This window comes from Schistocerca cancellata, chromosome 4, assembly GCF_023864275.1.
Source record: "Schistocerca cancellata isolate TAMUIC-IGC-003103 chromosome 4, iqSchCanc2.1, whole genome shotgun sequence".
NCBI classification, from domain to species: Eukaryota; Metazoa; Arthropoda; class Insecta; order Orthoptera; family Acrididae; genus Schistocerca; species Schistocerca cancellata.
This window is the reverse complement of record NC_064629.1, coordinates 420,411,065-420,432,180: the sequence shown is the minus strand read 5'-3', so window position 1 is coordinate 420,432,180 and position 21,116 is coordinate 420,411,065.

Genomic DNA, 21,116 nt, shown 5'->3' with positions numbered 1-21,116 from the left:
ATTTCGCGCCCAACTTCAATCAAATTACGTACCACTGTTAGCCAGCACTGGATTATCAAATACACTTTTCAAGGGGGTTAAAACCATGGCCTTTTTAATACAGTCAGTTTGAAAAATTTGTAGAACATAATTTGTTTGCAAAATCAGGTCGAAGATATTGCACTTTCTCCCTTTTTGCGCCATCCTGTACTTCCGCTCTTAATTTATTCAGTATCAGAAAATGGTACAAAAATGAAACCTCATGTTTGAGAACGTTGTGATTTTAGGTTACTCCGTGCCTACTATTACGTTCGTTATAACTTCAGTCCCTGACGTATAAAAAGCCAAAATATACAATTTTTCGATCGCCGATTTTTTCATCCGATTTTGTCTAACATTTTCTGACTAAACACAGCCCTTAAAATTATTTTCATTATTATTCTTAAAACAACGTGTGGAGTTGTACAGGATGGCCACACTTCATTTCTTTCCATAAATTATTGGCTGAGATATAACGGCTCAAAGTCGCCAGAAATCCACGCATGCTCTGTGTAAAGCATTGCATGGAGTCAACCAAGTGACAATACCTCGACCTAAACTGCTTTAACGAACGATACACGTAATCAACGATCATCGGAGGCCTGCGTGAATGTTCACAAAAAATTTCTTCGAAATCCATCATTGTCGAGCAGGAAAATGTTTCAAAATTATGCTATTTCATATGGAATAACGAGTAAGAGGTCGGTGTGAACAAGAGTCATCTTGTGTTCTAAAGTGCCTCTAGTGAAGCCACAATACGGACATTCTAAACTTGTATCAATTCACCACACAGTAATCGTGGCGCTCATTTAGAGCGTTCAGAAACGAAACTCCTCGTTTGCAGCTTGAAAGCTACAGCATAACCTATCGATATAAGATAAATTTTGTTTCACATTAATAAAGTATTGCTTTTTAGAGTGTTCTCATTAACTATATTATTACTACAAACCTTCAAGAAATCGGACACAATTGTTATAAGATTACATAATACACGCAAAATATACATAACAGCAGCAAAAGTTCTAAGTTACTGGATAACTTGTTACTCAGACCCAACACATTTCTTAACGTATCCGTATGTCTGCATGTAAGTATTCTGCGTTCAGAATACATTATAAAGTAACATCGCATGTTCAAAATATCACAAACATCTGCAATACCTCTTTAGTAATAGCTATTTTGATATATTTCTTTAATGCAATACTAGGTTGGTTCCGACCACTGATGTGGCTTTGGAACACGACCGGCTGCAGGGTGGACTCCGGCTACATGGAGAGGTGTCGTCAACGAACTTATTTCCACGTTGACTGATACAGTTTCATCTACCGCTATCCACCACTTCACATACAACTGTTGTATCTCCGAATGCAGAGTTACTGGTTTAACTGGAGTCAGACAGACAATGTCGTATTTAATACTGGTGTGACACTGGCACTCATACTTTACAGTACATTCGGGAGGACGACGGTTCAATCCCGCGTCCGGCCATCGTGATTTAGGTTTTCCGTGATTTCCCTAAATCGCTCCAGGCAAATGCCGGGATGGTTCCCCTGAAAGGGCACGGCCGACTTCCTTCCCTAATCCGATGAGACCGATGACCTCGCTGTTTGGTCTCTTTCCCCAAAACCAACCAACCAACATTACAGTACCTTAGCAAATAAAACTTCATTTCCTGTTTTGGTTATAAGACGTTTGCTACAGACGACATATACATTGCGTTTTCTTTGTGTAAAGTATCTGACGTTTAATCTCATTGTCACCTAACGTTACTGTGCAAAGAAATGTATGTAACACGAAACTGGCCGATATACACTCCTGGAAATTGAAATAAGAACACCGTGAATTCATTGTCCCAGGAAGGGGAAACTTTATTGACACATTCCTGGGGTCAGATACATCATATGATCACACTGACAGAACCACAGGCACATAGACACAGGCAACAGAGCATGCACAATGTCGGCACTAGTACAGTGTATATCCACCTTTCGCAGCAATGCAGGCTGCTATTCTCCCATGGAGACGATCGTAGAGATGCTGGATGTAGTCCTGTGGAACGGCTTGCCATGCCATTTCCACCTGGCGCCTCAGTTGGACCAGCGTTCGTGCTGGACGTGCAGACCGCGTGAGACAACGCTTCATCCAGTCCCAAACATGCTCAATGGGGGACAGATCCGGAGATCTTGCTGGCCAGGGTAGTTGAATTACACCTTCTAGAGCACGTTGGGTGGCATTGTCCTGTTGGAACAGCAAGTTCCCTTGCCGGTCTCGGAATGGTAGAACGATGGGTTCGATGACGGTTTGGATGTACCGTGCACTATTCAGTGTCCCCTCGACGATCACCAGTGGTGTACGGCCAGTGTAGGAGATCGCTCCCCACACCATGAAGCCGGGTGTTGGCCCTGTGTGCCTCGGTCGTATGCAGTCCTGATTGTGGCGCTCACCTGCACGGCGCCAAACACGCATACGACCATCATTGGCACCAAGGCAGAAGCGACTCTCATCGCTGGAGACGACACGTCTCCATTCGTCCCTCCATTCACGCCTGTCGCGACACCACTGGAGGCGGGCTGCACGATGTTGGGGCGTGAGCGGAAGACGGCCTAACGGTGTGCGGGACCGTAGCCCAGCTTCATGGAGACGGTTGCGAATGGTCCTCGCCGATACCCCAGGAGCAACAGTGTCCCTAATTTGCTGGGAAGTGGCGGTGCGGTCCCCTACGGCACTGCATAGGATCCTACGGTCTTGGCGTGCATCCGTGCGTCGCTGCGGTCCGGTCCCAGGTCGACGGGCACGTGCACCTTCCGCCGACCACTGGCGACAACATCGATGTACTGTGGAGACCTCACGCCCCTTGTGTTGAGCAATTCGGCGGTACGTCCACCCGGCCTCCCGCATGCCCACTATACGCCCTCGCTCAAAGTCCGTCAACTGCACATACGGTTCACGTCCACGCTGTCGCGGCATGCTACCAGTGTTAAAGACTGCGATGGAGCTCCGTATGCCACGGCAAACTGGCTGACACTGACGGCGGCGGTGCACAAATGCTGCGCAGCTAGCGCCATTCGACGGCCAACACCGCGGTTCCTGGTGTGTCCGCTGTGCCGTGCGTGTGATCATTGCTTGTACAGCCCTCTCGCAGTGTCCGGAGCAAGAATGGTGGGTCTGACACACCGGTGTCAATGTGTTCTTTTTTCCATTTCCAGGAGTGTATGTATATGGCATTTGGACTCTCACGTATTGCTGCTGACACTCTTTAGACATTTCAAAATAGAGTTGCGAATGTAAGCCTAACACTGTTGAGGCGGCGTTTGACTTCTCATTGGATAAACCCACGGATATTAATGACTAACATCGTCTTTTCGGTACAAGTGACATTAGTTTCGCTTCACAGGTGTCTTCCCACTGAAATAAAACAAATAACGAAAACTCACTTTTCGTTGGCGACTTTCGCACAACTTACCAAATTCAAACCGATTTATCTTTTTCGTTTTGTTACATCACTAAATTGAGTCCATTTATTGAAGCACAGTTTGGTTTCCGTAGTGGGAAAGGAACAGTATCGCCCATTTCGGAGTTCACGAAAGTGTTACTCACAGCTGTTGAATAACATTAACTGCCATTCAGCTATTTTGTTTGACTATTAGAGATCTTATGATACTGTTGACTATACAATAGTGCTAAATAATCCAGAAACATGAGGAGTTAGCGATCAAGTGGTTCCAGCCTCACCACGGAAACATTGTGCAGAAGGTAATCTTGTACAAACAGATTTGACGATACGTTTTTGTAACAAAGTTAGGAGACAAATGACATACAAATATAGGTGCTCCTTAGGATAGTGGATTTTGTCGAGGTCGGTTCTTAATGTTCTTAATATATATCAATGACTTTCCATACTGTTTAATACATAGGAAAAAATACTCAAACTATATTTCGAAACACTGAAAATCTGTGTAATAAATTGTCCAATCGAAACAAAGACGTTATTAAAATATATACTTTGAGGACTAAGAGTAGTAACTAATATTGAACGGTATTGACCACAACACCCTTTCGAAATTCAGTACATGATAACAATTTAATCCTTTTAGAAGAAGGCATGGTCAGGATCTAATGTGGATGATGAAAGGGACTGTGGTGCAACGATTGTACCCATGTATACCTTTTTTCGTCGGACTAAATCGATGGCTACGGGTATGGGTGGACCCATATTTTGCCAAGGTCGTTTGGACTATGCTGCAGAGGTTTCGCTGGAAGCCCTTGCACATTCTCCACGCAAGCCCAATCACTCCACACGTAAATACGAGTATCATATTACGGATCCCTGAAGAAACAGTGGTTGAAATAGGTATATTGGATTTTCAAGAAAGTCATGTGTCAGGATCTAAAATGCATGGTAGTAATGTCTTATTTTACCAATCGAACAGAGGGGAACACACGAAGGAAAGTTAGAGGTAACTTGAATGTTGCTGGCCCCAGAATTGATGTTCTGTACTGTCTGGGGAGTAGTATGCCTATGTTCGTTCTGGAACCCTTTGAAGACGTATATACACAACGAAGACGCTTACTACACCGCACCGTACCCATCTGAATCATCGCGCTCTGGCCGTTGTCCAAGGTCGGGCAGCCGTCCAGATGAGTCGGTTACGTACACTCACACACACACACGCACACACACACACACACACACACACACACGCACACACGCACACACACATAATGTTTAGAATTACAGTTTTCTCTGTGATCAGTATACACACACACACACACACACACACACACACACACACACACACACACATAATGTTTACAATTATAGTTTTCTCTGTTTGTGTGTACAAGAGGTTAAAATTTGCATAATCTAATATGGGAATGTTGTGAACTTCCCTTTCTTACGAATTATCACTTCAAGTATTAAAACGGTCGGTTTAGGCCGGTTGAGGTGGAAAAAACACCTTGCGTATGTCGTTTTTCCAGTGTGTTGTGCAAGTGTAGGTTAGTTCGATTTGTGTACCACGGAAATAGGTCGATCGGTCAACCACTAACAAAGTTCGGTTTAGGTACCACGGAGATAGTTCGTTCTGTGTACCACGTCCTGTGTACCACGATTGATCAAGTCTGTCGCTATCCTTCGACTTTACCAGAAGAGTGGCAGTGGCAAGGAGAACTGGAGCGAAGTGTAGTAGCCTAGATTCCTCACCCCTTGCAGTAATGGGAACTAAACCAAAAAGGTAGCAGGTAAGAGCTCGCCTTCGAGCTAGCAAATTTTGGAAATGGAAGACGTACCATCAATATCTGCATCTGAGAAACTGTACTTTACGTATTCTGAAAATTTCCGTCGACCAGTTTGCAGCGTATCCTTTCTCAAAGACTGTCTTCTGTTTGCTAATACTGACATAATGGCCAATTTTAAGTTTAGAAGGGCGTGGATCGATCAGTTTGATTTTATTATACACCTCCACTGGCTGCATTTTAATTGTCCTGTGTTTCGTGTGATTATATTGCTTTACGAATCCTTCTAGAGTATTAATCAATTTGTAGGAGCCCTGAGCAGTAAATTTTCTGAACATAAGACTCTTGAGAGTTCTGCTGAAACGTTCACCTACCGAAACTTTCATATTTGAAAAAGTGGACTAATCATTAATTCTGAGATGTTGCATTAACTTTTTGAAACTAGTATTGTAGAATTATTTCCCACAATCAGTTTGTAAGTGTACTGGAACGCGCCTGCTTTCTGTGTAAATCTTTTTAAGCGCGTTAGCACCTGCAACACCGCATGTAGTCTTCAGAGCAGCAACCCATGCGTATTTGGAATAAACATCAACCACTGTTAATAAATATTTATATCCAGAATCCCATTTCGAATGTGCAATCATGTGAATTAAGTATGCTTGATGGAGGTTGCCAAATCCTTTTGTGACACTGTCCACCTAGGATACGTTCAACAGGCAGGACGATGAAGCTCATCTGCAATCGCAGCTTGCATCTCTTTTTAACTTCATGTTTATTGAAAACATCTGCGCAAGCCTACTTCAACGCCGTTGACTACTCAACAAAAAGAGACCTCTACTGCTAGTAATAACGTCTCTACTCAGGTATTAGGGGAAATGGAATTAATGATGGACGACAAAATGAAAGAATCGCAAAGGCAATTACAATCAGTTCGGGAGGAAAACAAAGAAATGTGGGAGTAAAACAAACAAATTCAGGAGAAAATCAAAACTAAACTGAACACGTTAACAGATATTGTCAATAATTAGCGATCCGAGCTTACTGAGATGTTCAGTGAAAAACATGATCAGCTCGGAGATGGATGTTAAGTCAAACGCGAAGAAATTGAAAGGTAAACCTAAGAATTACGGACCCACGTTGACAAAAAAAATGCAGGCAAATAATTGAACTGGTTAGTAAAGCTCTTGACAAAACACAGGCGCAAAATGACGAAATCATTCAAATCAATAATACAAGCAAGAAGGACAAAAAAAGATTAGTATAATGGTTAACGCCGTACGGATCTAGTGCAACGAATTGAACAATGAAGTAGACAAAATCCGTAACATAACTACTGGCAGTGACGAAAAGTCAGTCGCATTTAGTAAAGAGAAATTGCGTAATGAAATTAATGCTGTGAGTTCAGAACTCACAGAAGTTACGACTTTAAACCACAAATTTAATTGAAATATCTACAACTAGTGACAGAAGACTACTAGTTCTCCAGAGCAATAAGTGCAAACAATACGAAAACTGTCAAGAAAAAAATTCAGAATATGAAAACGTGCTTATTTTTCGTAAGTCAAGTTAAAGTGCCACCTCCAGCATGTGACCAGATGAGAAGAAACGCCGATTCCAGGAACTAACCCACTGAAGATGCATTAAAGTAAAATTCAAGACACGTCTAAAGGAAATAAAATACACTGCAGCAAGAAAAGACAGTTTATGTTTATAAAACGAATATCTCTTCGCAATGTTCGCTCGAAAACTCGTTGAAACGGATCTGCGTTTACTGATAACAGAAATTCCTGTCAATTTTAGAGCTTCGTAGGCACGCTGAACAGTCCGCGTCGATATACCAACAAATCTATCTTCTCTGATACTGTATCTTTACATTGAGCAAATAGTATAGGCAAAAAAGGAGACAATTGAAAAGGGAATTAAACTTCAAAGAGAAGAAATGAAAACTTGCGAGTTAGCAAGATTAGCATTTCTGAAAACACAAAAGTTGCGTACATCGAATATGAATTAAAGTGCTAGGAATTCATTTCACAGTTCAGACAAGGAGAGGATATTTGAACAATAGTGTTACAGAAAGAAGATTATATACGTGGAAGAGACCTGGAGACACTGAAAGATTTCAGATTGATTATATAATGGTAAGACAGAGATTTCAGAACCAGGTTTTAAATTGCAAGGCATTTTCAGGAACAGATGTGGACTCTGACCACATTTTATTGGTTATGAACTGCAGATTAAAAGCGAAGAAACTGCAAAAAGGCTGGAATTGAACGAGGTAGGACCTAGATAAACTAAAACACCAGAGGTTGTACAGAGTTTCAGAGGGAGCATTAGGGAACGACTGACAAGAACAGGGGAAATCAATACAGTAGAAGAAGAATGGGTGGCTTTGAGAGACGAAACAGTGAAGGCAACGGAGGACCAAGTACGTAAAAAGATCAGGGCTAGTAGAAGTCCATGGCTAACACAAGAGATATTGAATTTAATCGATGAAAGGAGAAAATATTAAAAAATGCAATAAATGAGGCAGGTGAAAGGCAATACAAACGTCTAAATAAGATCGACAGGAAATGCAAAATGAATAAGCAGGAATGGATAGAGGACAAATGTAAGGATGTAGAGGCGCATATTACCAGTGGTAAGATAGATGCTGCATAAAAGAAACTTAAAGAGAGCTCAGACGGAAAACCAGTCCTAAGCAAGTAAGGGAAAGCAGAAAGCTGGAAGGAGTATATAGTGAGTGTATACAATGGTGATACACTTGAAAGCAATTTTATGGAAATAGAAGAGGGTGTAGATGAAGTTGAAATGGGAGATATGATACTGCGTGAAGAATCTGACACAGCACTAAAAGACCTAAGTCGAAACAAGGTCCCGGGAGTAGACAACATTCCGTTAGAACTATTGATAGCCTTATGTGAGCCAGCCATGACAAAACTCTTCCATCTGGTGGGCAAGACGTATGAGACAGGCAAAATACCTTCAGACTTCAAGAAGAATATAATAATTCCAATCCCAAAGAAAGCAGGCGTTGACAGGTGTGATATACGATAGGTTAAGGAAATATAAAACCTACGTTTATATCACTTGTAGACATAGAGAAAGCTTTTGACAATGTTGACTGGAATACTCTCTTTCAAATTCTGAAGGTTGCAAGGGTAAAATACAGGGAGCAAGAGGGTATTTACAATTTGTACAGAAACCAGAAGGCGGTTATAAGAGCCGAGGGGCACAAAAGGGGAGCAGTGGTTGAGAAGGGAGTGTAACCTATCCCCGATGTTATTCAAAATGTATAATAAGCAAGCTGTAAACGAAACAAAAGAAAAATTTGGAGTAGTAATTAAAGTTCAAGGAGAAGAAATAAAAATATGGAGGTTTGCCAGTGAGACTGCAATTTTCGCAGAGACAGCAAAGGACTTGCAAGAGCAGTTGAATGGCACGGACAGTGTCTTGAAGGGAGGATATAGGATGAACATCAACAAAGGCAAAACGAGGATAATGGAATGTAGTCAAATTAAATCAGGTGATGCTGAGGGAATTAGATTAGGAAATGAAGCACTTAAAGTAGCAGATGAGTTTTTCTATTTGGCAAGCAAGATAACTGATGATGGTCGCAGTAGGGAGGATATAAAATGTAGACTGGAAATAGCAAGAAAAGCGTTTCCGAAGAAGAAAAATTTGTTAACATCGAATAGAGGTTTAAGTCTCGGTAAGTCCTTTCTGAAAGTAGTAGTCTGAAGTGTAACCATGTGTGGATGTGGAACGTGGACGATAAACAGTGTAGACAAAAGGGGAATAGATACTTTTGAGATGTGGTGCTACAGTAGGATGCTGAAGGTTAGATGGGTAGATCATGTAACTAATGAGGAGGTACTGAACCGAATTGGGGAGAAGAGATATTTATTTGGTTTGGTTTGTGAGGAAGAGATATTTGTGATACAACCTGACCAAAAGAAGGGATCAGTTGGTGGGACGCATTCCAAAGCATCAAGGGATCATCAATTTAGTACTGGAGAGAAGCGTGGGGAGTGAAAATCGTAGAGGGAGACCAAGGGATGAATACAGTAAGCATATTTAGCAGGTTGTAGGCTGCAGTAGTTACTCGGAGATAAAGAGACTTGCACAAAATAGAGTACCATGGAGAGCTGCATCAAACCAGTCTTAGGACTGAAGACCACAACAACACAACGACAGATTTATAGAAGAACGCTATAGATTATAAAGGTACATTCGATAACCAACGAAGAGTTCTTAACTTGTATTGCTGAGAAAAGAAAATTACGACATAATTTCGCTGGAAGCAGAAATCAGCTGGTAAGCCCATCCTGAGGCATCACAGAAATGTCAATTTGGCAATTATGGTAAGTTTCAGGGGTAAAAATTGAAGAGGACAACCGAGACTTGCCTACATTATGCACGTTCGACTGGGTGCAAACTGCGTAGTTACAGAGAAGAAGAGGTTGGCACAGGATATACTAGCGTGAACACGTGCGTCTTCATTCCAGAGACCACAATAATGTACTTTCCAGTCACATTAATGTGACCTCCTGTCCAAAGCCCGAATAACCACCTTTTCCAGTGCAGACCATTGAGAGAACATATACAGCAAGAGAGTCAACTAGGTTTTGGAAGTTACTGACAGGGTGTGGAGTCATTCCGACTCCAGTGCTGTGGTCAGCTACGCTAGATTTCTCGGTTCAGAATCCATGACGCGAACTCCCTGATGTGTACCAACAGTGCTTCTTCGGCGATCATTCATCAAATGCTACTAAATATCAGCCCCTTGGTTCATCTGGCCGGTCAGACAAAAGGGAATACAAACGTCTCAAAACTGAGATCGACAGGAAGTTCAAAATGGCAAAGCAGGGTTGGCTGGAGGACAAATGTAAGGATGTAGATGCATGCGTCACTAGGGGTAAGATAGATACTGCCTACAGGAAAATTAAAGAGGCCTTTGGATAAAAAAGAACCACTTGCATGAATATGAAGAGCTCAGATGGAAACCCAGTTCTAAGCAAAGAAGGGAAAGCAGAAAGGTGGAAGGAGTGTATAGAGGATCTATACAAGGGCGATGTTCTTGAGGACAATATTATGGCAATGGAAGAGGAGGTAGATGAAGATGAAATGGGAGATATGATACTGCCTGAAGAGTTTGACAGAGCACTGAAAGACCTAAGTCGAAACAAGACCAGGGAGTAGACAACATTCCATTAGAACTACTGACAGCCTTGGGAGAGCCAGGCCTAACAAAAGTCTACCATCTAGTAAGCAAGATGTATGAGACAGGCGAAATACCGTCAAACTTCAAGAAGAATATAATAATTCCAATCCCAAAGAAAGCAGGTGTTGAGAGATGTGAAAATTACCGAACTATCAGTTTAATAAGCCACCGCTGCAAAATACTAACACGAATTCTTTACAGGCGAATGGAAAAACTGGTAGAAGCCGACGAAGATCAGTTGGATTCCGTAGAAATATTGGAACACGTGAGGCAATGCTGACCCTACGGCTTATCTTAGAAGCTAGATTAAGGAAAGGCAAACCTACGTTTCTAGCATTTGTAGACTTAGAGAAAGCTTTTGACAATGGTGACTGCAATACTCTCTTTCATATTCTGAAGTTGGCAGGAGTAAAATACAGGGAGCGAAAGGCTATTTACAATTTGTACAGAAACCAGATGGCAGTTATAAGAGTCGAGGGGCATGAATGGGAAGCAGTGGTCGGGAAGGGAGTGAGACAGGGTTGTAGCCTATCCCCGACGTTATTCAATCTGTATTCTGAGCAAGCAGTAAAGGATACAAAAGAAAAATTCGGAGTAGGAATTAAAATCCATGGAGAAGAAATAAAAACTTTGAGGACCGCCGATGACATTGTAATTCTGTCAGAGACAGCAAAGGACTTGGAAGAGCAGCTGAACGGAATGGACAGTGTCTTGACAGGAGGATATAAGATGAACGTCAACAATAGCAAAACGAGGATAATGAAATGTAGTCGAATTAAATCGGGTGATGCTGAGGGAATTAGATTAGGACATGTGACGCTTAAAACAGTAAATGAGTTTTGCTATTTGGGGAGCAAAATAACTCACGATGGTCGAAGTAGAGATGATATAAAATGTAGACTGGCAATGGCAAGGAAAACGTTTCTGAAGAAGAGAAATTTGTTAACATCGAGTATAGATTTAAGTGTCAGGAAGTCGTTTCTGAAAGTATTTGTATGGAGTGTAGCCATGTATGGAAGTGAAACGTAGTCGATAAATAGTTTAGACAAGAAGAGAATAGAAGCTTTCGAAATGTGGTGCTACAGAAGAACGTTGAAGATTAGATGGGTAGATCACATAACTAATGAGAAGGTATTGAACAGAATTTGGGAGAAGAGAAATTTGTGGCACAACTTGACTAGAAGAAGGGATCGGTTGGTAGGACATATTCTGAGGCATCAAGGGACCACCAATTTACTGTTGGAGTGCAGCGTGGAGGGTAAAAATCGTATAGGGTGACCAAGAGATGAATACACTAAACAGATTCAGAAGAATGTAGGTTGCAGTAGGTACTGGGAGATAGAGAAGCTTGCACAGGATAGAGTAGCATGGAGAGCTGCATCAAACCAGTCTCTGGACTGAAGACCACAACAACAACAACAGACATTTCTCCCACTACTTTCATAATGATATTGTTGTAAGATGATGTAACTCAAATAAGGTATACATAACAGCAGCATACCATTGTCACATTACAGACAGTTGTGTACCAGTATAGATAGCGCACTATAGACTCATTACTGCCACTCGATAACTTGTCCGTCAGCCACAACACAGTTTTGAACGTATCGACATTAAGTACACAATATTTTAATATTTTTTTGTTCAAACATAACTTGTTATCGGATACAACGGCACATGTGTCACAGGTACATACCTGGTAGACAGAGAAGGCAGCGGCTAGATGCAGGGATGTCAACAGCGAATTTATTTCCACGTTGAGTGAGACAGGCGAAATACCCTCAAACTTCAAGAAGAATATAATAATTCCAATCCCAAAGAAAGCAGGTGTTGAGAGATGTGAAAATTACCGAACTATTAGTTTAATAAGCCACCGCTGCAAAATACTAACACGAATTCTTTACAGGCGAATGGAAACCACTTCACATATCACTCTTGTATCGCCTAATGCGGAGTTACTACATGGACTGGAGAACACAGACAATATTATTTGGCGTAAATTACATGATCGTGTCATAGTATTATGTGGCGATTTGAACTAAATAGCTATGTACTGGGAGGCTCAGAGTGATTAGAGTGGTAAAGACAAGGAAGCGTGTGAAAATGTGACCTAATACTCGCATTATATTTCCATTTCTGTAGCTTTCAGCACAAATCTTACAAACTGTTGTTTCAAATATTACAGTAATGCATATTCAGCGTGTAGATATGATAATGTGAAACTGATTGGAATACCCATGGAGAACACGTAAATTCTATTAGGTCATTTAAAACAAAATGAACGACCTCATGACAAACTAAGAAGATCATCGAATTTCGGAGAAGATTAGAATAAATATGTAGTGTTTACAAGAACCTTATTCTCTCAGGAGAGAATCCGAGATGTATGAGATACCGTACTGGGTAGAACGGAAAGAAATAATCGAGTCTCTCTTCCTCTTATATTTAGGTAATGAAAACAGACTTACAAATATTATACAGAAACTAGTACCAGTCTATTGTTGAATTGCGTGCATTTACTTTACTTGGTACCAAATAAACGTATACCACCAATAAGGCCCTAGTACAGAATCACATGAAAATCAACTAATATGAATAGTACTCGAATTGAAGCTTATCTGTGGTAATCAACCTACTGTTTCGAATATTTATAGTGGATTAAGTATATGAGAAAATCAAATGTGGCAGACTATCAGATGTCTTTTACGTCATGAGGATGATTCAACAGAATATCTTCCTTCTGAGTAACGAACATATCATCATTAGTCTGCCTTCTCGCTGTCAATAGGGATCTAAAGTCTTAGAGAAGGACTTGTATCTGCTATTAAAAAAAAATTAAGCAGTGAAGCACGGCGTAAACTTACGAATTCACAATAATTTAAGAAATGGGTCACACTATCTCCACGTATACCCAGTTTCTTGAGTGTACAGAAAGTACCAGAATCCGTTGGTGTTGTTTCCATTTAATTAGTAGATGGCGTTCGAGTTATGAGGTCAATACGACTCCCTTTCTTAAAAAAAAAGATTGTAGTATTATACTCACGATCTCCACGTGAAATTTATTTGGATGGGCTTAATATGGTTATACTTCTCTCGTGACGAGTATTCTCAAAATATCAAGAAAAAAGCAAAATCACCGAGCGAGGTGGCGCAGTGGTTAGCACACTGGACTCGCATTCGGGAGGACGACGGTTCAATCCCGTCTCCAGCCATCCTGATTTAGGTTTTCCGTGATTTCCCTAAATCGCTTCAGGCAAATGCCGGGATGGTTCCTTTGAAAGGGCACGGCCGATTTCCTTCCCCATCCTTCCCTCACCCGAGCTTGCGCTCCGTCTCTAATGACCTCGTTGTCGACGGGACGTTAAACACTAATCTCCTCCTCCTCCTCAAAATATCAAGATGATTTCTTTCCGGTAGTGTCTTCCTGGAGACCTTCGAGCATCACTCTGAGACTTTCGAGCTGACTACACATCTCTGCAACATACTGTGCACCTTTCCTTCAAATCTTTGCTATGTCTTACGCTAACCCAGTCGGGTAAGATCCCCGGTTTGATCAACTGTTCACAAGAATGTATTCGAAGTGTACAGTTTAGGCAGACTTTTTCATGGATGTATTACAGTTTCTGAGTCCTCGTCAAACGAATAGCAGTGCCACTTCTGACTCCCCCCAAACGATTGGTTTTTGTGGTCGCTCCATCTTAAATATGTCCTATTAATGTCACTGCACTTGTTGTAGGGTTAACAAATAACGCCGAGACATTTGACCAACTGACGTGCTTTAATATGTATTTGCTTCTGTTAAGAGTTAAAGGTTATTCATGTGCAAACTGAATAGCAACAGTCGTGCCATATTTTCTTACCGTACACAAGACACAAAGTGAACTTTTGTTGCTTCGTCCCCAATTTTGGAGACAATCAGCACTGTTTAAAGACATATTCTGTTTCATATGAAATCCTCAGCATTTAAAGAACAAAACGCAGCACCAGATACATTTATACCTTTATAGCGCGAAACATTCCAGTATTTAATCTCATTATCACGTACAAATATTTTATATTGTTTATTTATGTAATGTTTGCGTGTGTCTTGTACTGCCTCTTACCCTGTTGTTATCTTTTTGTGGTTTTACTATTATCGTAAAAAACACGTTTGTGACTTTTAAAGAGCTGCTGTTACAAAACAGCATTTTTTGTCTGTCTACTTCCAGATACTGCACCTCTTTCATTGTGTGTAAATCCGCACACACGCAAACCATCGTCACGGACGCCATTTATGGGAACCTAAATGTGGTGTATAGGTACACTAAGGCTTCCTAAAGAGTTTGGATACATTCAGAGGTGTACCATTTCTCGTGGATTACATTATTTACATCACGTTGTCACTTACAACCACTACTATAACCCTAGTGATTGTTTATGCTTTACACATTACTATATATCATTTTGTTGCAAATACTGAGTGGTATATATGACGGAATTAACATATTTGCTGACTTGCAGTAGTTATATAAACAGGTGTTAGCTATGAGTACATTAATAGCTTCACCATGATGTTTGTCATTTACAATTCTTTTCCTTGCATTTTGTGGTGCACAAAAATTTTGAGCACTTCCATTGGCTCCACATTATGTGATTTCTAATAGTGATAGAGTATCTTAACATATCTTTCTATGTTTCTGAATGAGTGTCCTGTGTTTTTTATGCATGTTGCCAAGGCTTATTTTGTGAATTGGTTACCTGTATTGCAGCTGATATGTTCAGTGTATCTCGTCTCTTAAGTTCTTCCCTGCATGCCCTATGTAGTAAACTGAGCAAGTTTTAAATGCGATTTTATGTATTCCTGAGCCTGAGAATACGCCCTTTTTATTGTCGTATAGTGGGAACTAACTTCTGCTGTTTTTTGTTGTTTTACTGAGAAAGTGAATTAAATTGGTATCCTATTTTTTTGGAAAATTTTACCTATAAACTGTTTGATGGCCACACATTTGAATATACCATAATTTTCTTTTTTTATTTGTTTCTGCATTTTTTTTCTGTCAACGAGCTCTGGATATTATTAGATGGTGCCATTTGCTTAATGATATACACTTCCTTCTTCTTTCTCTCCTTATTCACATAAATTTTGTTTGCTCTATATACCGTTGTTTTGCAACCAGTCTTCTTGTGTATATCTGGGTGACGTGACGTGGTAGGGATTATGATGCTGCAAACAGTCTTTTTCTATATATCTTGACGGTTTTTCGTGGTGGATTTCTGTACACAAATCTAGAAAACAAATGCTACCATTTTTATGATTTTCTTGTATGTGTTACTGAACAAATTTATGATTTTAGTTGTGTGAATGGTGTTACCTTTGACTAATATTGAGGTATCATCTATTTATCTTTTGTAGTAGACTGTTTGTAAGCAGGGTTCCTGGTTTTTGAATGTTTTCTGCTCTAGATGGCTAATGAATATATCTGCTATTGTGCTACATATGCACGAACGCATTGCCAGCTCATCTGGTCACTGACAAATATTACCACTGAACGCAAAGCAATTATGGTTGACGATTAATTCTAGTAACCTCCACATATCACATACAATAGATTTACTGTGGAGGTGAGAATTTCTCACGCCACAGATTCCAAGGTGAGAAATTTCTCATTTGCAAAATAGATAGTGAAAATATTAAGTTCTTTAAATGTTTCTCATGTATATGACAACTATAGCAAATGCATAAATACGCGCATTTATTCGTACATACCACTCAGCTCTTCCGACAAAGCAGTGTAAAGTAGCGTACCAAGGAGACCGATAATTTAAATAGTCATTAGTGTTAGGATGGAGTTATAAGTGAAAATCTGTTAGAAATAATTTAATCCAAGAAAAATGATACACTTCTCATTGTATTTCAAAACCTTTCGAAAGCCTTACTGTTATAATACTTTTATGCAACATTTTGATTTCACATAAACAAACAGTATTACTAACGGTTTGCGTGTGTATGAATTTGAGCAGGATGAATGAGACACTGTTCTATGAGTAGACAAACAAGAACTTCTACTGCAAAACACCAGCACGTAAAAACGTACAATATTTACATTTCTTGATTTTCTGATTGCAGTAAAACAACAAAGAGACGACTGTTGGCCAAGAGGGCAGAACGACACATACTCAGTCATAACATAAAATATCAGTGTAGGTATTTGCATTTGATAATGAGAATAAGTTATCGAAACATGTCTTGTTATACATTAAAAACGTAACTGGTGCAGTGTTTTACTGGATAAATAATGAATGACTCAGTTATACTCTTTCCAAAATCAACGATTAAAATGAATGAAGTTAAGAAATCTTCAATCTTATCACATACCTGATATGGTGATAGCCCTTTATACGTGGTGACACCCTGGGAGGCAACAGCAGATCAGCAGGATCAGGAGCCTAGAGCAGTGTGTGGTGTGAGATGGGACGACCATTGACAGAAGTCATCGATTTTAATGTAAGACTAGGACCCATGATCCAATATGTCTTCACTCGGTTTTGTTTTATGAACACAACAGTTGTGTTGGTAAGCTTTTTAGATTTTTTACCCCATTGGATATATTTTATAAGCTGATGATGAAACTAGTGTCTCTTTAAACGCGTTGTTGAGCTGAATGTAGGCCGAAAACTCGGTTGAATGTGAACAATTATTACTGTATAAATATACGGCCCCATATGAAGAAAATGGTTGGGAGAATTTGTGTATGCTGCAGAATTCATAACACCGTTTTTCTATGCAGTGGCTTCTTAGGGCATATTAATTTTTCTATTGTTATTATTTTGCTCCTCTTCTTCTTCCTTTGTTTCTTCTTCATCATCCTCTGTGTTGCGGATTTCTATTAAATCTGTTGCTGAAGAGAAAATGCAGTGAGTTAACCTCGAATGTAATCATCTGCACTACATGAAGTGTTTTGCATTTTAATTAATTTAGCAATTGCTACTGCATTTTCTTGATCTTCGATTGCCACAGAAGAGTTTGTACTTGACCCTCAAACTCTGCTTTGTAGAAGCACTCGATGACAGTTTCGGGTTTTATTTCCTTTACTGCCAGGCCAATCCGATTTACTGCCTCCGAGATAAAAACTGACACTGCAAGAGCAAACGTACTTTCGGCTTCATCAAGATGGTTAAACCTGGTGGGAATCAAGCCACATTCACATTTGATAACGGTACTTTTGGTGGCAGGTTGCACTGTCCCAGAAAAGGAGAACTTGGGGATTTCCTTTTTTCATTTTGGCACTGAAAGAGCCCAGCCGTTCTTCCATAAGACCACTCACCATCTACGCCTTTTTATTGCTTGGCCATGTGACTGGAAGCATACAGACGTCTATGTTTTTGAAACAACGCTGTTTTCCCGCCTTTCCAATCACCAGTGGCTTCTTCATTTCACCTAACATGTTTCCACACAGCAATGCAGTGAGTAGTCTTCCTTTGGACATTTTTCCGATGGCACTGCATTGATCTCGAATTGCTAGCGATTTTGAAGGCAGCACGCGATAAAACAGTCCAGTTTTATCAGCATTGAACACGTCTTTCGGGTCATAATTCACAATTAAGTTGGTCAGTATTATCTTCCATTTTGTTGCTACACTTCCCTGCAAATCCTTAGCTTCCCCACACACTTCATTCCACACGATGTTGTGCCGAGCTTGGAATCTGTCCAGCCATCATGTGGATGCCTTAAACGCGGTAATCCAAAGCTCTTTAGCGACTTTCAGAGCCTCACTCTGCAAAAAGTGTCCTGATCAAGGTAAGTCTTCTGCCCGCGCACTTACGAACCATTCCCACGCTACTTCGTTAATTTTTTAATTTCCGGTCTTCTCCTCCTTTCCTTTAATCTGCCCGTTCCTTTTCATCCATTCATCCCTAACCTTATCCTTGTTTCTTAAAGTGTCATAAATCTGTGTTTTACCGCATTTGAAACGCAACATACTTTCGCGCACAGAGAGTTTGTCTTTCTCACTCTCCTCGATTACGTTAACGTTTTCGTTAAGTGTTAACGACACATGACGTTTCTTCAACATCATGTTACTGTATTTCTTAAAGTGCTACTAGTCAACTGAAACTGGCAGAAAATAATGACCTTTCCGGGTAAAACCGTTGTTTAACCGTACAATATGTAGTTCTTTCACTGCACACATTGACGCAGAGTGTTGGCAGATGCGTAACAATTGTTTAACGGAATAATACCCCGCTCTTTCACTGCGCACATTACAACAGAGAGTTGGCTGATGCGTGACAATGTACCTTTATGCGCCGTTGTGCGGCAATAATGGGGAAAACGAGAAAGCCGAGAAACAGAATGCTGACGAACTAATCGTTTTCTTTGATGTACTGTACCGACACTGAGCACAACTTATTCGTTGTTGCACAAAGCGGCGAGGATTTAGTTCCACACTAGCAGCGATGCGCTGCGCTGGACCTCTTTTCTTGGTTTTGCGCCGCTTAACAGAGTTGTTAAAAGTGACGTTCTTGAAGAGTCGTGAAAAAGTAATGAACTGTAATACATTAGTAGTGTATAGGCTCTATTCCGCATTATACAATCAATTAATAAGTAGGTTCTAAGATTTTCTTTCCGTTTCCGCTTTTGGCACGTTCCGCTTTATACAAAAAATCGGCATAAAAAAGTACACTCGATGGGTCGGGACTGAAATACTTGTATGGTTTTGTCAGATTGCCGAATTATACACGAGCAGATTTGAGCAAGTTTTACTACGGTTTTTTTTTTAATCGGATGGTTCTTTTTGATACACCCAGTACATTCGTTCAAAATCCACCTAAAATGTTATATGTGCTTAAGAGTATGATACCCAGTGAAAAGTAACTTAGAGGACTCGGTGTAGTGGCTCATAATAACAGGTATTAGCTACGACACCATCTCCATATTTCAGTAAACGATCACTGATTACTGTTTTTGCAAGAAAGTCATGCATAGAATCTCTAGCGCATGGTAAGAAGCACTGTGGTACTATCATTGTACCCATGCTCACCATTCTTCGTCCGCGGCAAATCGATGGGTCGTTTCTACAGAGGTTTCATTGAGAAGCACTTATACATCATCCACACAGGCCCGATCTCTCGACATGTGCTTGCGGTATTATGCATCGCTGAAGAAAGACAAAACGTGAAGATGGGTTGCAGAATTTGCCAGAAACTCATGTCTCACGATCTAAATTGCATACTAGTAATGTCTTGCTGAAGCTGTCTTTTTTTTTTTCAGGTGAATTGCGGTGAGGACAGGAAGGAATCTTAGCCCAAACTGAAATGTGCTTGGCTCAGGATTTCGTATCCCGTACAATCTGGCGTTAAGTGTGGTATCTTCAAGTCTCAAAAGTTATTAGTGGGTTTCTTAGTGTGCGGTAGTGAAAAGCAAAACTGTGTTTTCATGTTATTAGTTATCAACAGATATCTAAGAGAGTATCACAGATGATTCTCTAGTAAGCACCAAATGAATGACGCAGTGCAGCTGTTAAGGCGAGCTTGACATACCCCTTTTCTGGCAATCCTGAAATGTGTTTCAGTAGTATTCTTAGATCACCTCAGGAGAGTGCTGGGATAGCTTCTTCGTCTAAGCCACTGACCCCCCCCCCTCCCCCCAATCCTGTCATGTCATTATAGACCATAAGACTTTCGAGTACGTCTATGGTTTGAGCTGTTGACTTTTATTCTATTACTGTGGCATATAGAACATCATTGTGACGTGATTCTTTGATAAAGTAAATAAATAATAACGTAACGACCCAGATATTTACTTCAATTGTGTTATAGATAGTAAAGAGCAGCTGCTCCCACTGTAATGATAATTCATCACTACGCTGCCTTCTCACTCCCAGTAGGGTTGTCAAGTCTAAGGTATAGAGCTCTGTGTTTTGATTACATACTACATATATGAAACATTAAACAGTAAAGTAGATTTCAAGGTCAACTATGCAGTTAACAATAGCATGAGAATTAATACACACAAACCTCTAGAGGAACTGCGTTGCATCAAATACTAAATCATATTCTGTATTCTTTGCTCGTTAATTATTTATCCATCTGGAAGGTATTGTAAGGCTTGAAATTAAAACATTTTTTGGGATGTGTTTGAACACAGGATTTTGTATCCCGTACAGTCTGGAGTAAAGTGTGGCACGCTTATATTCCATAAGTCAGTAGAGGGTTTCTTAGTGTGCGGCGATCAGAAGCAAAACGGAAGTGAAACGTGAACGACTAAGACTTCAAAGGAGAAGAGATATTTCGTCCCAAGGGAGTGCTATAGAGCAGTTAATTTCCAGAATAAATATTCTCGACGCTTGATGCAGAGAGTGACAATTGACACTCATTCCAAATTTATGTAACATATTGCGCAGAAACAGACATTAAAATGCGATATTCTGTAATTACACAATTGTATGGCCATCACGGAATGCAGTTATATCCATAGAACATGAAGGCACTTTCATATTTAGCGATTAAAAGTGGAATAACTGCATAAAACATATCGTCTTTAAGGTAGAGTGAGAGTTTTAGGAAGAATACTCAGCCCACCCTTCAGTTACGTAGCATATAAAGCCTTGTTGGACCAATAATGAATACTGCTTATCGTCAGCGATCCTTACCAGATACTGTTGAT